The sequence below is a fragment of the Piliocolobus tephrosceles genome, chromosome 5 (assembly GCF_002776525.5).
Source record: "Piliocolobus tephrosceles isolate RC106 chromosome 5, ASM277652v3, whole genome shotgun sequence".
NCBI classification, from domain to species: Eukaryota; Metazoa; Chordata; class Mammalia; order Primates; family Cercopithecidae; genus Piliocolobus; species Piliocolobus tephrosceles.
In genome coordinates, this window is record NC_045438.1 from 65,128,131 (window position 1) to 65,145,051 (window position 16,921).

The following is a 16,921-nucleotide window of genomic DNA, read 5'->3' on the forward strand; positions in this document are numbered from 1 at the left end:
AAACAGCCCTTTTGAGAAATAATAAAATGAACCAGACACTAAAGAAACAATTTCCGACCAGGCACAGTGGCTCACGCCTGTAATCCCAGCACTTTGGGAGGCCAAGGTGGGCAGATCACGAGGTCAGGAGTTCGAGAACAGCCTGACCAACATGGTGAAACCCTGTCTCTACTAAAAATTCAAAAATTAGCCAGGCGCGGTGGCTCACACCTGTAATCCCAGCACTTTGGGAGGCCGAGGCGGGTAGATCGCTTGAGGTCAGGAGTTCGAGACCAGCCTGACCAACATAGTAAAACCCCCATCTCTACTAAAAATACAAATATTAGCTGGGTGTGGTGGTGGGCGCCTATAATCCCAGCTACTTGGGAGGCCGAGGCAGGAGGATTGCTTGAACCCGGGAGGCAAAGGTTTTAGTGAGTCAAGATGGTGCCATTGCACTCCAGCCTGGGCAACAAGAGGGAAAATACGTCTTAAAAAAAAAAATGCTAAATATGGTGGCTCACGCCTGTAATCCCAGCACTTTGGGACCTGAGGTGGGCGGATCACGAGGTCAGGAGATCAAGACCATCCTGGCTAACATGGTGAAACCCCATCTCTACTAAAAATACAAAAAAATTAGCCGGACTTGGTGGTGGATGCCTATAGTCCCAGCTACTCGGGAGGCTGAGGCAGGAGAATGGCATGAACCCGGAAGGTGGAGGTTGCAGTGAGCCGAGATTGTGCCACTGCACTCCAGCTTGGGCAACAGAGCAAGACTCCGTCTCAAAAAAAAAAAAAAAAAAGTAAAAGAAAAAAATTTCCAGGGGACAAACTTTCATAAAGTTTTATACATGTTCACATTAATGTTCATGGGAATATATGCTATATTAATTTAGAAATAAAGCCCAGTGCAGTGGCTCATGCCTGTAATTCCAGCTGTTTGGCCAAGGTGAGTGGATCACCTGAGGTCAGGAGTTCGAGACCAGCCTGGCCAACATGGCAAAACCCCATCTCTACTAAAAATACAAAAATTAGCCAGGCATGGTGGTGCATACCTGTAGTCCCAGCTACTCTGGAGGTTGAGGCAGGAGAATCGCTTGAACCTGGGAGGCAGAGGTTGCAGTGAGCCGAGATTGTGCCAATGCACTTCAGCCTGGGTGACAGAGCGAGACTCCATCTGACAATAAATAAAAAATAAATAAAAATAAACCCTCTGTATATCCAGAGGAAAGGAACATCCTTATTTCTGAAGACACAGGGACACAGAGAAGATGCTGAACAAAGAGGCCTTGTGGCTGGGCTCAGTGGCTCTTGCCTGTAATTCCAGCCCTTTGGAAGGCCAAGGTGGATGGATCACTTGAGGTCGGGAGTTCAAGACCAGCCTGGCCAACATGGTGAAACCCTATCTCTACTAAAAAATATATATATATAAAAAATTAGCTGGGCATAGTGGCATGTGTCTGTAATCCCAGCTACTCTGGAGGCTGAGGCAGGAGAACTGCTCAAACTTGGGAGGCAGAAGTTGCAGTGAGCTGAGAGCATGCCACTGCACTCTAGCCTGGGTGATAGAAGACTCCATCTTACAAAAAGAAAAAAACAAAAAACCACCACCAACAACAACCAAAAAAGAGGCCTTGCTAAATTTCCCCCCAGCGTATTACCATTATATCACACCCTCTTAGTCTATTTATTATGGTCGATTTATTATCAAATCTAGCATATAACCTACACAGGTTGGCTGGGCATGGTGGCTCATGCCTGTAATCTCAGCCCTTTGGGAGACCAAGGTGGGAGGGTCACTTGAGCCCAGGAGTTTGAGATCAGCCCGGGCAACCTAGCCAGACCCCATCTCTATAAAAAGTTAAAAAATTAGCCAGGTCTGGTGGCATGTGCCTGTAGTCCCAGCTATTAGGGAGGCTAAGGCAGGAGGATTGTTTGAGCCCTGGAGGTCAAAGCTGTGGTGAGTTGAGATTGTGCCTGTGTGGCAGAGTGAGACCCTGTCTCAAAAAACCATAATAACAACAAGAACAACAAAACCAAAAAAATAAAAAGTGCACAGGTTTACCCTTTTCTTTTCTTTTTTTGTTTTTTTTGAGACGGAGTCTCGCTCTGTCGCCCAGGCTGGAGTGCAGTGGCAGGATCTCGGCTCACTGCAAGCTCTGCCTCCCGGGTTCACACCATTCTCCTGCTTCAGCCTCCTGAGTAGCTGGGACTACAGGTGCCTGCCACTACGCGTGGCTAATTTTTTGTATTTTTAGTAGAGACCGGGTTTCACCGTGTTAGCCAGGATGTTCTCAATCTTGTGACCTCGTGATCCGCCCGCCTCCGCCTCCCAAAGTGCTGGGATTACAGGTGTGATCCACCATGCCCTGCGATTATCCTTTTCTTTTCTTCAGGTCTTAATTTTGTTTGTTTGTTTGTTTTGAGATGGAGCACTCTGTTGCCCAGGCTGGAGTGCAATGGCACGGATCTCAACTCACTGCAACCTCTGCCTCCCAGGTTCAAGGGATTCTCCTGCCTCAGCCTGCTGAGTAGCTGGAATTACAGGTGCCTGCCACCATGCCTGGCTAATTTTGTATTTTAGTAGAGACAGGGTTTCACTCTGTTGGCTAGGATGGTCTCAAAGTCCTGACTTCAAGTGATCCGCCTGCCTTGGCCTCCCAAAGTGCTGGGATTGCAGGTGTGAGCCACTGCGCTGGGCCAAGGTCTTAATTTTTTAATGAAATCTCCTATGGGTTGTAAAACTTATATTAAAGAAATCTGTGGCCAGGTGCAGATTTTATATATATATAGTCAATATGAGGCCGCATGCAGATTGCAGTCATGAGCCACCACACCCAGCCTCTCATTTTACTGTCATTCAGTTTATTTTGTTGTGCTTTTCTAATTTCTTTAGCTGGATGCTGAGTTGATCAATTTTCTTATTTGTAATTTTTAAAATATATATTTTTATAAACAGAGCCATGCTCTGTTACCCAGGCTGGAGTGCAGTGGCTATATATATATATTTGAGACAAGGTTTCACTTTGTCACCCAGGCTGGAGTACAGTAGCACAATCTTGACTCACTGTAGCTTCAAGCTCCTGGGCTCAAACCATCCTCCCACCTCAGCTCCCCAAGTAGCAGGAACTACAGGTGAGTGCCACCATACCCAGCTAAATTTTTTTGGTATTTTTTGTAGAGACAGGTTCTTGCCATGTTGCCCAGGCTGGTCTCAAACTCCTGGGATCAAGCAATCCTCCTGCCTCAACCTCCCAAATTGCTAGGATTACAGGCATGAACCACTGTGCCCGGCCTTGATTATATTTTTTATTAAAACATTTTGTTGTTTTTCTAAAGACGGAGTTTTACCATATTGCCCAGGCTTGTCTCAAACTCCTGGCCTCAAGTGATCCTCCTGCCTCAGCCTTCCTAGTAGCTGGTATTATAGGCATGAGCCACAGCACCTGGCCTTATTTTTAATTTTTCAATACAAACGCTGAAGACTAAATATTTCCCTCTAAGAACTGCTTAAACTGTACCCCACAAGTGTTTCCAATACTATTGTTTAGCCCACAGTTGAGATTGCTGGTGTATATTGGTTTATGGCAAGTAAACTAAATTTGTTAGCACTTACTAACTATATGTGACTATGATAATCACTTTAGGAAGTGAAGAACCTGCAGGAGATGCTGCTCACATCCTTCCTCCTACCCATTAGGTAAAGTAAACCTATTGCATATTTTAGTTGTGGCTCATTTCCTCAAAGTTGTACAAACCTAATAATGTTCCCTGTTATAAGAATCTTAGAATCAATAAGGATAAGACAATGCCAATAATAAGTAGTGGAACAAGTGACCCAAAACACGAACAATGAAGATAAACAGTCCCAGCTCCAAGATATTTACTTAAGTAGCAAGGAGTGTATCAAGGAAAATGGCAGTTTTCTTCATAAACATACTTTTAACTTGTTCTCTACCCTCCCTTGAAGGATGAACTAAAAATTATAGCTTACTAGTAAAATGAAAAGGAAGAGCTCTTTGGCCAGAAGTGTTTTTGGCTCTTTGAGCCACGTGATTTGGAATGTTGTCAAGGGCAGCTTTTCATGTTTTGTGCAATTATAGTCAAGGCTGGAATCTATAATTTGTTCTAATTTTCCATGAGTATTGCCCTTGCCACCATTCACTCTCTGCTATTCCACAATCTCTAAGATCCATATTTGGGTGTATATAGTACAGGTAATTAGGCAACTTGGGAGATTTTTTTTTTTTTTTTGTCTGTTAGTGTTATGAAGATCCAGAAGAATGAGGAAGGATTGCATTCATTTATATATCATATGTATTTATACAAGGTTGAACCATATGAAATTGCTGATCTTTGACCATTTTTATTTCACTGTATTATTTTATTATTTATTTATTTATTTATTTTTGAGACAGTCTCACTTTGTTGCCCAGGCTGGAGTGTAATGGTGTGATCTCGGCTCACTGCAACCTCCGCCTCCTGAGTTCAAACAATTCTCCTGCCTCAGCCTCCCGAGTAGCTGGGATTACAGGTTTGTACCACCATGCCCGGCTAATTTTTGTATTTTTAGTAGATATGGGGTTTCACTATGTTGGTCAGGCTGGTCTCGAACTCCTGACCTCAAATGATTCACCCGCCTCAGCCTCCCAAAGTGCTGGGATTACAGGTGTGAGCCACTGCACCTGGCCTATTTTATTTTTTTGTGACAGGGTCTGGCTCTGTCACCCAGGCTGGAGTGCAGTAGCAAGACCACGGCTCTCTGCAGCATTGACATCCTGGACTCAAGTGATCCTCCCACCTCGGCCTCCCAAGTAGATGGAACTACAGGTGTGACCCCACCATGCCTGGTTAATTTTAAAGTCTTTTTGTAGAGATGAGGTTTCATCATTTTGCCCAGGCTAGTTTTGAACTCTTGGGCTCAAGTCATCTGCTCGCCTCTGCCTCCCAAGGTGCTGGGATTATAGGCATGAGGCACTGCACCAGCCTTCAACCATGTTTTTATTTCTTTATTTTTGAGACATGGTCTCCCTCTGTTGCCCAGGCTAGAGTGCAGTGGTGCAATCATGGCTCACTGTAGCCTCTACCTTCTGGGCACAATTGATCCTCCTGCCTCAGTCTCCCAAGTAGCTGGGTTTACAAGTGTGCCACCACACCTGGCTAAATTTGTATTTTTTTTGTAGAGATGGGTTCTTGTCATGTTGCCCAAGCTGGTCTCAGACTCCTGAACTCAAGCAATCTGCCGCCTCAGCCTCCCAAAGTGCTGGGATTACAGGTGTGAGATGCCGTGCCTGGCCAACCATTTTTAACCTATGACTCAAACTTGTATAATTAGAAGCAAATCCTAGGTCATCGTCATGAAAACTCCCTTTTCTGATAAGAGAAAGAAAAAAATGGAGAAAATTAAAGTGGTTGTGTCTTATGTTGATAACTTAAAATTCAAGGCTACTAACTTTTTTCCAGTCTTCCCTTTCCCTTTCCTTTTCCCTTCCTTCCTTCTTCCTTTCTTCCTTTCTTTTTTTTTTGAAGCCTCTGAGGGCAATCAGAATGTTAAACTTTTGGCCGGGCACAGTGGCTCACGCCTGTAATCCCAGCACTTTGGGAGGCCAAGGCGGGCGGATCACGAGGTCAGGAGATCGAGACCATCCTGGCTAACGTGGTGAAACCCCATCTTTACTAAAAATACAAAAAAAAAAAGAAAATAAATATTAGGCGGGCGTCTTCGCGGGCGCCTGTAGTCCCAGATACTCGGGAGGCTGAGGCAGGAGAATGACGTGAACCCAGGAGGCGGAGCTTGCAGTGAGCCGAGATCCTGCCGCTGCACTCCAGCCTGGGCGACAGAGCGAGACTCCATCTCAAAAAAAAAAATTAAAAAAAATAAAAAATAAAAAATAAATAAATAAGCCGAGCATGGTGGCATGCGCAAAAACAAAACAAACAAAAAGAATGTTGAACTTTTGATAAGCAGGTTAAGTGATTCTCCTTCCTCAGCCTCCTGAGTAGCTGGGATTACAGGCGTGAACCACCATGCCCGGCTAATTTTTATATTTTTGGTAGAGACAGAGTTTCGCCCTGTTGGCCAGTCTGGTCTCGAACTCCTGACCTCATGATACACCCACCTTGGCCTCCCAAAGTGTTGGGATTACAGGCGTGAGCAACCGTACCTGTCCAGATTTTCTTCTTTCTTGACAGGAAATGATGATGCTATTTAGCAGAATAGCCTTTGAGAAGTTTTGGTAGCAAAGTGAGTGTCCCGCCAGGGGGCTGTGAGGCTCTGAAGAAAAAGCTGTCCCTCTGTGCACAGGCATCTCTTGGCTGGCACACTCTACACCAGGGTCCCTGGCCAGGTAACTGGAATCAGTTGGAAGACTTTTTAGATATTTGCCCTGGATCATGTTGCTGGCAGCAGCCACTGCTCACCACGCTGCCCTTGCTGCACTTCTGTGCGGGGTGAAGTGGGGTGGCAATGAGAAAACACATCAACACGTCTATATAACACAGGAGTCCCCAGTCCCTGGGCCATAGACATGTACTGCTCTGTGGCCTGTTAGGAACCCAGCTGCACAGCAGGAGGTGAGCAGTGGGTGAGTGAGCATTACTGTCTGAGCTCTGCTTCCTGTCAGATCAGCGGAGGCATGAGATTCTCATGGGCGTGCAAACTATTGTGAACGGCGCATGCGAGGGATCTAGGTTAGCTCTCCTTATGAGAATCTCACTAATGCCTGATGATCTGAGGTCGAACAGTTTCATCCCAAAATGATCCCCAACCCTGTGCAAAAATTGTCTTTCAAGAAACTGGTCCCTGGTGCTAAAAAGGTTGGGGACTGCTGATACAACATATAACTGTGTATGTATATGTACGCATATAGGGGTGTGTGTGTGTGTGTGTATATATATGTAAGCATATAGCATGTAGGTGCAAAAGTAATTGCACACACACACACACACACGTATTTTGAGACGGAGTCTCTCTGTGTTGCCTGGGCTAGAGTGCAGTAACACGATCTCAGCTCCTTCTGCCTTGACTTCCCAAAGTCTGGGATTTTGGGCATGAGCCACCAGGCCTGGCCTTCTTTTTGAAAAGGGCATCTCTTGGCCGGGCGCGGTGGCTCAAGCCTGTAATCCCAGCACTTTGGGAGGCCGAGACGGGCGGATCATGAGGTCAGGAGATCGAGACCATCCTGGCTAACAGTGTGAAACCCCGTCTCTACTAAAAAATACAAAAAAAAAAAAAAAAAAACTAGCCGGGCGAGGTGGCGGGCGCCTGTAGTCCCAGCTACTCGGGAGGCTGAGGCAGGAGAATGGCGGTAAACCCGGGAGGCGGAGCTTGCAGTGAGCTGAGATCCGGCCACTGCACTCCAGCCTGGGTGACAGAGCGAGACTCCGTCTCAAAAAAAAAAACAAACAAACAAACAAACAAATAAATAAATAAATAAATAAGAAAAGGGCATCTCTTATTTCTGAATGATTGCAGAGATTTCAGTTGTGAGTAACTGTGCCAGACAGATATTGCTTTTAATTCTGATGGATTAATAACAGGCACCTAATTCGTTCTAGGTCACTAATATTTAGGGCAAGCATAAAAATGGAGGCACATTCCAAGTATGTAAATACTATAAATCAAGTTAATAGCTGTTAAAATATAATTTGTCTTTGTAAATTGATAAATATAACTTTATAATGGGCCAGGCATGGTGGCTCATGCCTGTAATCCCAGCACTTTGGGAGGCTGAGATGGGTGAATCACTTGAGGTCAGGAGTTCGAGACCAGCCTGGCCAACAATGTGAACCCTGTCTCTACTACAAATACAAAAATTAGCCGGACATGCTACTGTGCACCTGTAATCCCAGCTACTCGGGTGGCTGAGGCACAAGAATCGCTTAAACCGGAGAGACGGAAGTTGCAGTGAGCAGAGTGTAGTGGAGCCGCTGCACTTCAGCCTGCCTGACAGAGTGAGACTGTCTCAAAATTTAACAAAACACTCCCTCCCAAACCAAACCAAACAAAAAAACTTTTAAAAGCCACTTTATAATAGCAAAATAGAATGTGTTAACTTTTTTTTTTTTAAGAGAGAGGGTCTGACTCTGTCACCCAGGTTGGGGTGCAGTGCATGATCACAGCTTACTGCAGCCTCTAACTCCTGGACTCAAGTGATTCTCCTGCCTCAGCCTCCTGAGTAGCTGGAATTACAGATACACTCCACCATGCCTGGTTTATTTTAAAATATTTTGTAGAGACAGGATTTTGCTATGTTGTCCAGGCTGGTCTTGACCTCCTGGCCTCAAGTAATTCTCTCTTTTGAGCCTCCTAAAGTATTGGGATTACAGGTGTGAGCCACAGCACCAGGCCTAAAATGTGTTTAAAACGATGGCTTTGGCTGGGCGCGGTGGCTCATGCCTGTAGTCCCAGCACATTGGGAGACCCAGGTGGGCGGATCACTTGAGGTCAGGAGTTTGAGACCACCCTGGCCAACATGGCAAAATGCCATTTCTATTAAAAATACAAAAATTAGCTGGATGAGGTGGTGAGGTGGTGTGCGCCTGTAATCTCAGCTACTTGGGAGGCTAAGGCAGGAGAATCGCTTAAACTTGGGGGAACAGAAGTTGCACTGAGCTGAGATGGCACCACTGCACTCTAGCCTGGGCAACAGAGCAAGACTCTGTCTCTAAATAAATAAATAAATAAATAGATGACTTTTATTGACAGAAATTTGCTGAACTATCTGATATTATTAAATCTAATTATTGTGGCCAGGCACGGTGGCTCAAGCCTGTAATCCCAGCACTTTGGGAGGCCAAGACGGGTGGATCACAAGATCAGGAGATTGAGACCATCCTGGCTAACATGGTGAAACCCCGTCTCTACTAAAAAAATACAAAAAACTAGCCGGGCGAGGTGGCGGGCGCCTGTAGTCCCAGCTACTCGGGAGGCTGAGGCAGGAGAATGGCGTAAACCCGGGAGGCTGAGCTTGCAGTGAGCTGAGATCCGGCCACTGCACTCCAGCCTGGGCGACAGAGCGAGACTCCGTCTCAAAAAAAAAAAAAAAAAAAAAATTATCTAATTATTATTGCCTATATGTCTGAGCATTCTGTTAATGGGCTACTGATGTCTGAATGAAACAAAAAGGCATACATAGCTCATATATGTTTCTGTAATTTTTTTTTTTTAAGACAGAGTTTCACTCTTGATGCCCAGGCTGGAATGCAATGGTACCGTCTCAGCTCACCGCAACCTCTGCCTCCCAGGTTCAAGTGATTCTCCTCCTTCAGCCACCTGAGTAGCTGGGATTACAGGCACTGGCCACCGTGCCTGGCTAATTTTTTGTATTTTTAGTAGAGACGGGGCTTCACCATGTTGACCAGGCTGGTCTCAAACTCCTGACCTCAGGTGATCCACCTGCTTCGGCCTCCCAAAGTGCTGGGATTATAGGCCTGAGTCACTGCGCCCAGCCTGTTTTCATAAATTTATTTTTCTTACCTTCACTTCTGCAGAATCATTATGTTGTTATAATCAATATTTTTGGCAATGACCTAAAGAAACAAAGAAACAAGGAACATGCTGGGCGCAGTGGCTCATGCCTGTAATCCCAGCACTACAGGAGGCCAAGGCAGGCAGATCACAAGGTCAGGAGTTCAAGACCAGCCTGACCAATATGGTGAAACCCCATCTCTACTAAAAACACAAAAACTAGCCAGGCGTGGTGGTGCACCTGTAATCCCAGCTACTCGGGAGGCTGAGGCAGGAGAATCACTTGAACCCGGGAGGCAGAGGTTGCAGTTAGCTGAGGTTGTGCCACTGCACTCCAGTCTGGGCGACAGAGCAAAACTCCATCTCAAGAAAAAAAAAAAAACAAACCAGAAACAAAGAACATATAATTGTATCCAAATATTAGTTGGGTAGGTTTTCTTTTTCTTTTTTTTTTTTTGAGACAGGGTCTTGCTTCATTGCCCAGGCTGAAGTGCAGCGGCACAATGTCAACTCAACCTCCACTTCTTGGGCTCAGGCTAAATAGGTTTTCATTTAAAATATATATTAAAATAAACAATATAAAAAATAAATTTATTTTTATTTATTTAGGTTTTTGAGACAGGGTCTTACTCTGTCACCCAGCCTGGAGTGCAATAGTAAAACTATGGCTCATTGCAGCCTTGAACTCCCAGGCTCAAGCGATTCTCCCATCTCAGACTCCTAAGTAGCTGGGACTACAAGTGCCACTACCAAGCCCAGTTAATTTTTTTTTTTTTTGAGACAGAGTCTCGCTGTGTTGCCTAGGCTGGAGTGAAGTGGAGCAATCTTGGCTCACTGCAACCTCCACCTCCTGGGTTCAAGTGATTCCTGTGCCTCAGCCTCTTGAGTAGCTGGGATTACAGGTGTGTGCCATCATGACCAGCTAATTTTTGTAGTTTTAGTAGAGACGGGGTTTCATCTTGTTGGCCAGGCTGGTCTAGAACTCCCCAGTTTTTTTTTTTTTTTTTTTTTTTGAGACAGAGTTTCTTTCTTGTTGCCCAGGCTGGTGTGCAATGGCGTGATCTCAGCTCACCGCAACCTCTGCCTCCTGGGTTCAAGCAATTCTCCCGCTTCAGCCTCCCAAGTAGCTGGGATTATAGGCGTGCGCCACCATGCCCGGCTAATTTTTGTATTTTTAGTAGAGACAGAGTTTTACCATATTGGTCAGGCTGGTCTTGAACTCCTGACCTCGTGATCTGCCCACCGCAGCCTCCTAAAATGCTGGGATTATATGCATAAGCCACCGCGACTGGCCCACAGGAGTATACTTTACTCAATTGTTAAAAGCTGTAAATAGCTGAAAAGCTTCCTTGACTCTGAAAAAACAAAGGATCAGCAATGTTTTAAGCAAAGTTAAAAAAATTACCTTCGACTTCTTCATGAAGTTTAGTTCATGCAGTTAAATTCTGATTGATATTCATGAACATTTCAGCTCTCCATGAGTCTTGGAAGTTTTTTCCTCTATTCTAATGTTACAATTTCCAAAGTTATCAGAAACTTGCATTTAAGAATATCTGTCAGTTGGGCGCAGTAGCTTACGCTTGTAATCCCAGCACTTTGGGAAGCCCTGGTGGGTGGATCATCTGAGGTCGGGAGTTCGAGACCAGCCTGACCAACATGGAGAAACCCCGTGTCTACTGAATACAAAATTAGCCGGGCGTGGTGGTGTATGCCTGTAATCCCAGCCACTCGGGGGGCTGAGGCAGGAGAATTGCTTGAACCCAGGGAGCAGAGGTTGTGGTGAGCTGAGATCGTGCCACTGCACTCCAGCCTGGGCAACAAGAGTGAACCTCCGTTTCAAATTAAAAAAAAAAAAAAAAAAAGAATATCTGTCAAAGTCCTGTAGTTTATTATAAACCACCTTCTAAAGGGGATTAAAACAAGACAACAATTGACTGTGGATGACAAAAAGTCCTAGGACAGTCACTATTACAGTCACAAGTTACTGAGAAATTGTGATCACTTTTGTGGTATACAACAATTTCACATAACAATTATAATTATTAATAACATACACTAAGTCATATTGGAATTATAGGAGTTTTTAAAATAATTTTGCAACACATACTAATAACACACTTACACAAATACAGCCCCAAGTAAGCAAAACACCATTTCATATTTGATAATGCTTCCTGTATGATTTTTATACTAAATAAGCCAAACGTCACTGTTGCATTAACGCATTATTGATGTAAAACGCAACTCTTGATAAAACCTTATAGATAAATGTAGCCAATTTTATTTAGTTTGACCACAAGGTAAGATTTTCATAGCCTTTTATAACCCTTTACAACTTTTATTAAAGAGCAGATCATAGGCAAGTTTTGCCTAAGAAAAATCTGTTGTGCTTTTATTCCAATGTTTAATTTACAGAAAAACTGAATACCCTTTAATTTTAGCCAATATGTTCACACACAGAACTTTTTTACAATTAATATTTTTCACGAATCTTCCATAACTTGTTTAAACCTTTAGATTTTTCCTATCTCACTCAAAACAATTCTTTAACCCTTTAATCTAGGCAAAGAAAAAAAAAATCAACATTCCCATGACTTCTTATCTTTTACCAAAAACACATTTCACTTTTTTTTTTTTTGAGACGGAGTTTTGCTCTTGTTGCCCAGGCTGGAGTGCAGTGGCCAGATCTCAGCTCACCGCAACCTCTGCCTCCCAGGTTCAAGCAGTTCTCCAGGTTCAAGCAGTTCTCCAGGTTCAAGCCTCCTGAGTAGCTGGGATTACAAGCATGCACCACCACGCCCGGCTAATTTTGTATTTTTATTAGAGATTGGGATTCTCCATGTTGTGGCTGGTCTTGAACTCCTGACCTCAGGGGATCCACCCGCCTCGGCCTCCCAAAGTGCTGGGATTACAGGCGTGAGCCACTGTGCTGGCCACATTTCACATTTTTTACACATCTTGCACATATAACTGTTTTTTTTAGTAGTCCCAAATATATGTTACATTGTTAACTCTTAGCAACTTTTACTTTTGGTGAAAACCTTGGTAAGTTCAGAGTTTTTTTTTTTTAGATGGAGTCTCGCTCCGTCGCCAGGCTGGAGTGCAGTGGCTCAATCTTGGCTCACTGCAACCTCAGCCTCCTGGGTTCAAGCAATTCTCCTGCCTCAGTCTCCCGAGTAGCTAGGACTACAGGTGCGCACCATCACGCCCAGCTAATTTTTGTGTTTTTAGTAGAGACAGGGTTTCACCATGTTGGCCAGGATGGTCTCGATCTCTTGACCTCGTGATCCACCTGCCTCAGACTCCCAAAGTGCTGGGATTACAGGAGTGAGCCACCGCTCCAGTCGAATTCAGAATCTTAATTATGTGCTAGGTATGGAGCGTCTGACAGCAGACAGAAGTGCAGATAAGGTCTGACTCTTTTCATTGTCTAACTTCATGTGTCCCAGGCTTTATCTAGCTATAAAGCAGGAAAGTTGTACAGTTAAGAGTCCTAATGGCATTTTATGAAGCATTTAGGAGACCTAGGAACATTTAAATTATACATTTCTTGCATAAATTCCCCCCCTCCTTTTTTTTTTTTAAAGCAACCGGTCATTTTACTTTAGGACAAGTATTTACCATACAACCTCCTTTCTTATACAAAATCTCTTCTTTTTTTTTTTTTCTTTTTCTTTCTTTATTTCTTTTTTTTGAGACAGAGTCTCACTCTATCGCCCAGGCTGGAGTACAGTGGCCCGATCTTGGCTCACTACAACCTCCACCTCCCAGGTTCAAGCGATTCTCCTGCCTCAGCCTCCTGAGTAGCTGAGATTACAGGTGCCCAACACCACTCCCGGCTCATTTTTGCATTTTTAGGAGAGATGGAGTTTTGCCATGTTGGCCAGCTAATCTAAAACTCCTGACCTCAAGTAATCCACCCTCCTCGGCTTCCCAAAGTGCTGGGATTATGAGTGTGAGCCACCACACCTGGCCTTAAAATCTCTTTTCTTTATAACTTTCTTTGCATAGCTAGGGGACATGGCTAATTCCACATATCCCAGTCTTTATCTAGAATCTAATACTCCAAAGTAGGTAAATTGAACAATTTTCAAAAGACAAAGAAGCACATTATGACCTTAAAGCATTTAGTAAACTTAATATCTGACTTGCATAATTTAGACCAAATGCTTACTTTTTTTTTTTTTTTTGAGATGGAGTCTTGCTCTGTCACCTAGGCTGGAGTATAGTGGCGCGATCTCGGCTCACTGCAACCTCTGCCTTCCAGGTTCAAGCAAGTCTCCTGCCTCAGCCTCCTGAGTAGGTTGGATTACAGGCGCCTGCCATCATGCCCAACTAATTTTTGTATTTTTAGTAGAGACGGGGTATCACCATGTTGGCCAGGCTGGTCTTGAACTCCTGACCTCAGCTGATTCACCCGCCTCACCCTCCCAAAGTGCTGAAATTATAGGTGTGAGCCACCGTGCCTGGCTGATATTTTTATTTTATCAATAATATTTAAAACTCTCTTTATTTCCCAAAGATTATTTAAGTCACATGAACTAAAAGACATTATACTTTTTACTTTTCTGACAAAATATTTGATTTAAGCTCTTATTATTTTAAAATCAATTAGTTAAGTTCTTTCATATATAAACATCACACACATAATACATATAAATACACAGAAGATAAACGACTCATCCCCTAAGCTGGGAATTGAACCCTGAGCCCAGGCCGCCATTGTGAAAAGAGAAAGTGTGGCCACACGGCTAGAGGGTCAAGCTCCCAAGGACATACAAGACAAGAAGGAAACCTCATCCATTTTTGGGGGGACCTGCAGCAACCTTTGTAACTGACCAGTGTGCTAGGCCATCTTGAAAAGTAGGCTTACAGGTATCCTAAAAGCCTGTGTTCTATCCTAACGTACCCCTCATTATGACAGAACAATACAGAAAGACACACGAAGCACACTAGATTCACTACAGCTTAAGACTAGCTGCACAAATGTTTTTTTCTGATTAATTAAAACTTTACAGGAGATAGGCCGGGTGCGGTGGCTCATGCCTGTAATCCCAGCACTTTGGGAGGCCAAGGTGGGCAGATCACCTGAGGTCAGGGCTTCAAGACCAGCCTGGCCAACATAGTGAAAGCCTGTTTCTACTAAAAATACAAAAATTAGCCTGGAGTGGAGGCACGCGCCTGTAATCACAGCTACTCTGGAGGCTGAGACAGGAGAATTGCTTGAACCCAGGAAGCGGAGGTTGCGGTAAGCCAAGATTGCACCACTGCACTCCAGCCTGGGTGACAGAGCGAGACTCTGTCTCAAAATAAAAAAGCAAACAAAAAACTTTTTTTTTTTTTTTGACAGCGTCTCCCTCTGTCGCCCAGGCTGGAGTGCAGTGGTGTGATCTCTGCTCACCACAACCTCTGCCTCCTGGGTTCAAGTGATTCTCCTGCCTCAGCCTCCCAGGTAGCTGGATTACAGTGGGCACCACTGGGCCCAGCTAATTTTTGTGTTTTTAGTAGAGATGGAGTTTTGCCATGTTGGCCAGGCTGGTCTCAAATTCCTGACCTCAGGTGATCGGCCCACCTCGGCCTCCCAAAGTGCTGGGATTACAGGTGTGAGCCACCACATCCGACCTACAAACAAAAAACTTTACAGACGGGGTACGGTGGCTCACACCTGTAATTCCAGCACTTTGGGAGGCCAAGGTGGGCGGATCACCTGTGGTCAGGTGTTCGAGACCAGCCTGGCCAACATGGCGAAACCCCATCTCTACTAAAAATACAAAAAATTATTCAGGCGTGGTGGTGGGTGCCTGTAATCCCAGATACTTCGGAGGCTGAGGCAGGAGAGTTGCTTGGACCTGGGAGGAGGAGGTTGTGGTGACCCAAGGTCGTGCCATTGCACTCCAGTCTGGGCAACAAGAGTGAAACTCCGTCTAAAACCACCTACACCCCCCAAAAAACCTAAAAAAACAACTTTACAGGAGACAAACAGTGACTTATTCAACTCATTATTCAATCAGTTTGTACAGAGACAGAAAGAGCAAAGCACTGCCTGAGGTCGAATGGGGAAGGCAAGACACTCAGTGAGGCCAGAGAAAGACCTACCCCTTGCAGCGACACTGAAAAGTTCAGGCGGCCACTTGTTGGCTGTGAAGGGATCTTTTCCAGCAGTCCCATCAGCTCTCAAGTTTCTCCTTTTAGGAAGGAAAAAGCTCCCCATGTCCCATGATCCTGTACATACCTAATCCTGTCACCCACAGCCATCACCAAAAAGGGCAAGACAAATTAATTCAAAGAGAAGGGCAGTTAACATCCTATAGTGCCAAACCCGTTCTTAGCTGAAAGGGACTTTACTGAGAGGTGCTTTACTGAGAGGGACTTTTAATTCCCTAAATCTTAGAAGGGATTCTAACTTTCCTAAGTCGGGCCTCCAAACCAAGGTTGGTCAAGCATCCTTGCCTATTATTATTATTATTATTATTATTATTATTATTATTATTTTGAGACAGAGTCTCACCCTGTTGCCCAGGCTGGAGTGCAGTGGCGTGATCTCGGCTCACTGCAACCCCCACCTCCCAGGTTCAAGCAAGTCTCCTGCCTCAGCCTTCCGAGTAGCTGGGATTACAGGAATGTGCCACCAACGCCCAGTTCATTTTTTTGTATTTTTAGTAGAGATGCGGTTTCACCATGTTGGCCAGACTGGTCTTGAACCCCTGACCTCAAATGATCCACCCGCCTTGGCCTCCAAAAGTGCTGGGATTACAGGCATGAGCCACTGCACCTGGCCAGTGTTTTGTGCTGACCTGTATTTTGTGCTGACTTCCTCTCTCATCCTGTAAGTTAGAATGCCTAACCCTTTGTGAATGCAGCCAGGTAGGTCGTAGCCTTATTTTACCCAGCTCTATTTCAAAATGGAGTTGCTCTGGTTTAAATGCCTCTGACAGGTGCATTGGCTCTCTAGTGGCACAGGTGTGAAAGCTCAGAGAAAGGCCCTACTTGGGTGGGTCTAAAGCAGCGTGGATTTGCCTATACTATGGGTCTGGAATTTGGTTTATTATAAATGTATTGCCCAAGTTCCAGGTGATAAATAAAATCTTAGTTTCTTAGAATTGTTTGGTAAAAGGTGAGTACTCAGTGGGGGCAGAGTGATGGTGTCATGCCATCGTGATACTTGTTGTATTACACAATTTTAAAGATCATGTGTCGGCCGGGCGCGGTGGCTCAAGCCTGTAATCCCAGCACTTTGGGAGGCCGAGACGGGCGGATCACGAGGTCAGGAGATCGAGACTATCCTGGCTAACACGGTGAAACCCCGTCTCTACTAAAAAATACAAAAAACTAGCTGGGCGAGGTGGCGGGCGCCTGTAGTCCCAGCTACTCGGGAGGCTGAGGCAGGAGAATGGCGTAAACCCGTGAGGCGGAGCTTGCAGTGAGCTGAGATCCGACCACTGCACTCCAGCCTGGGCGACAGAGCGAGACTCC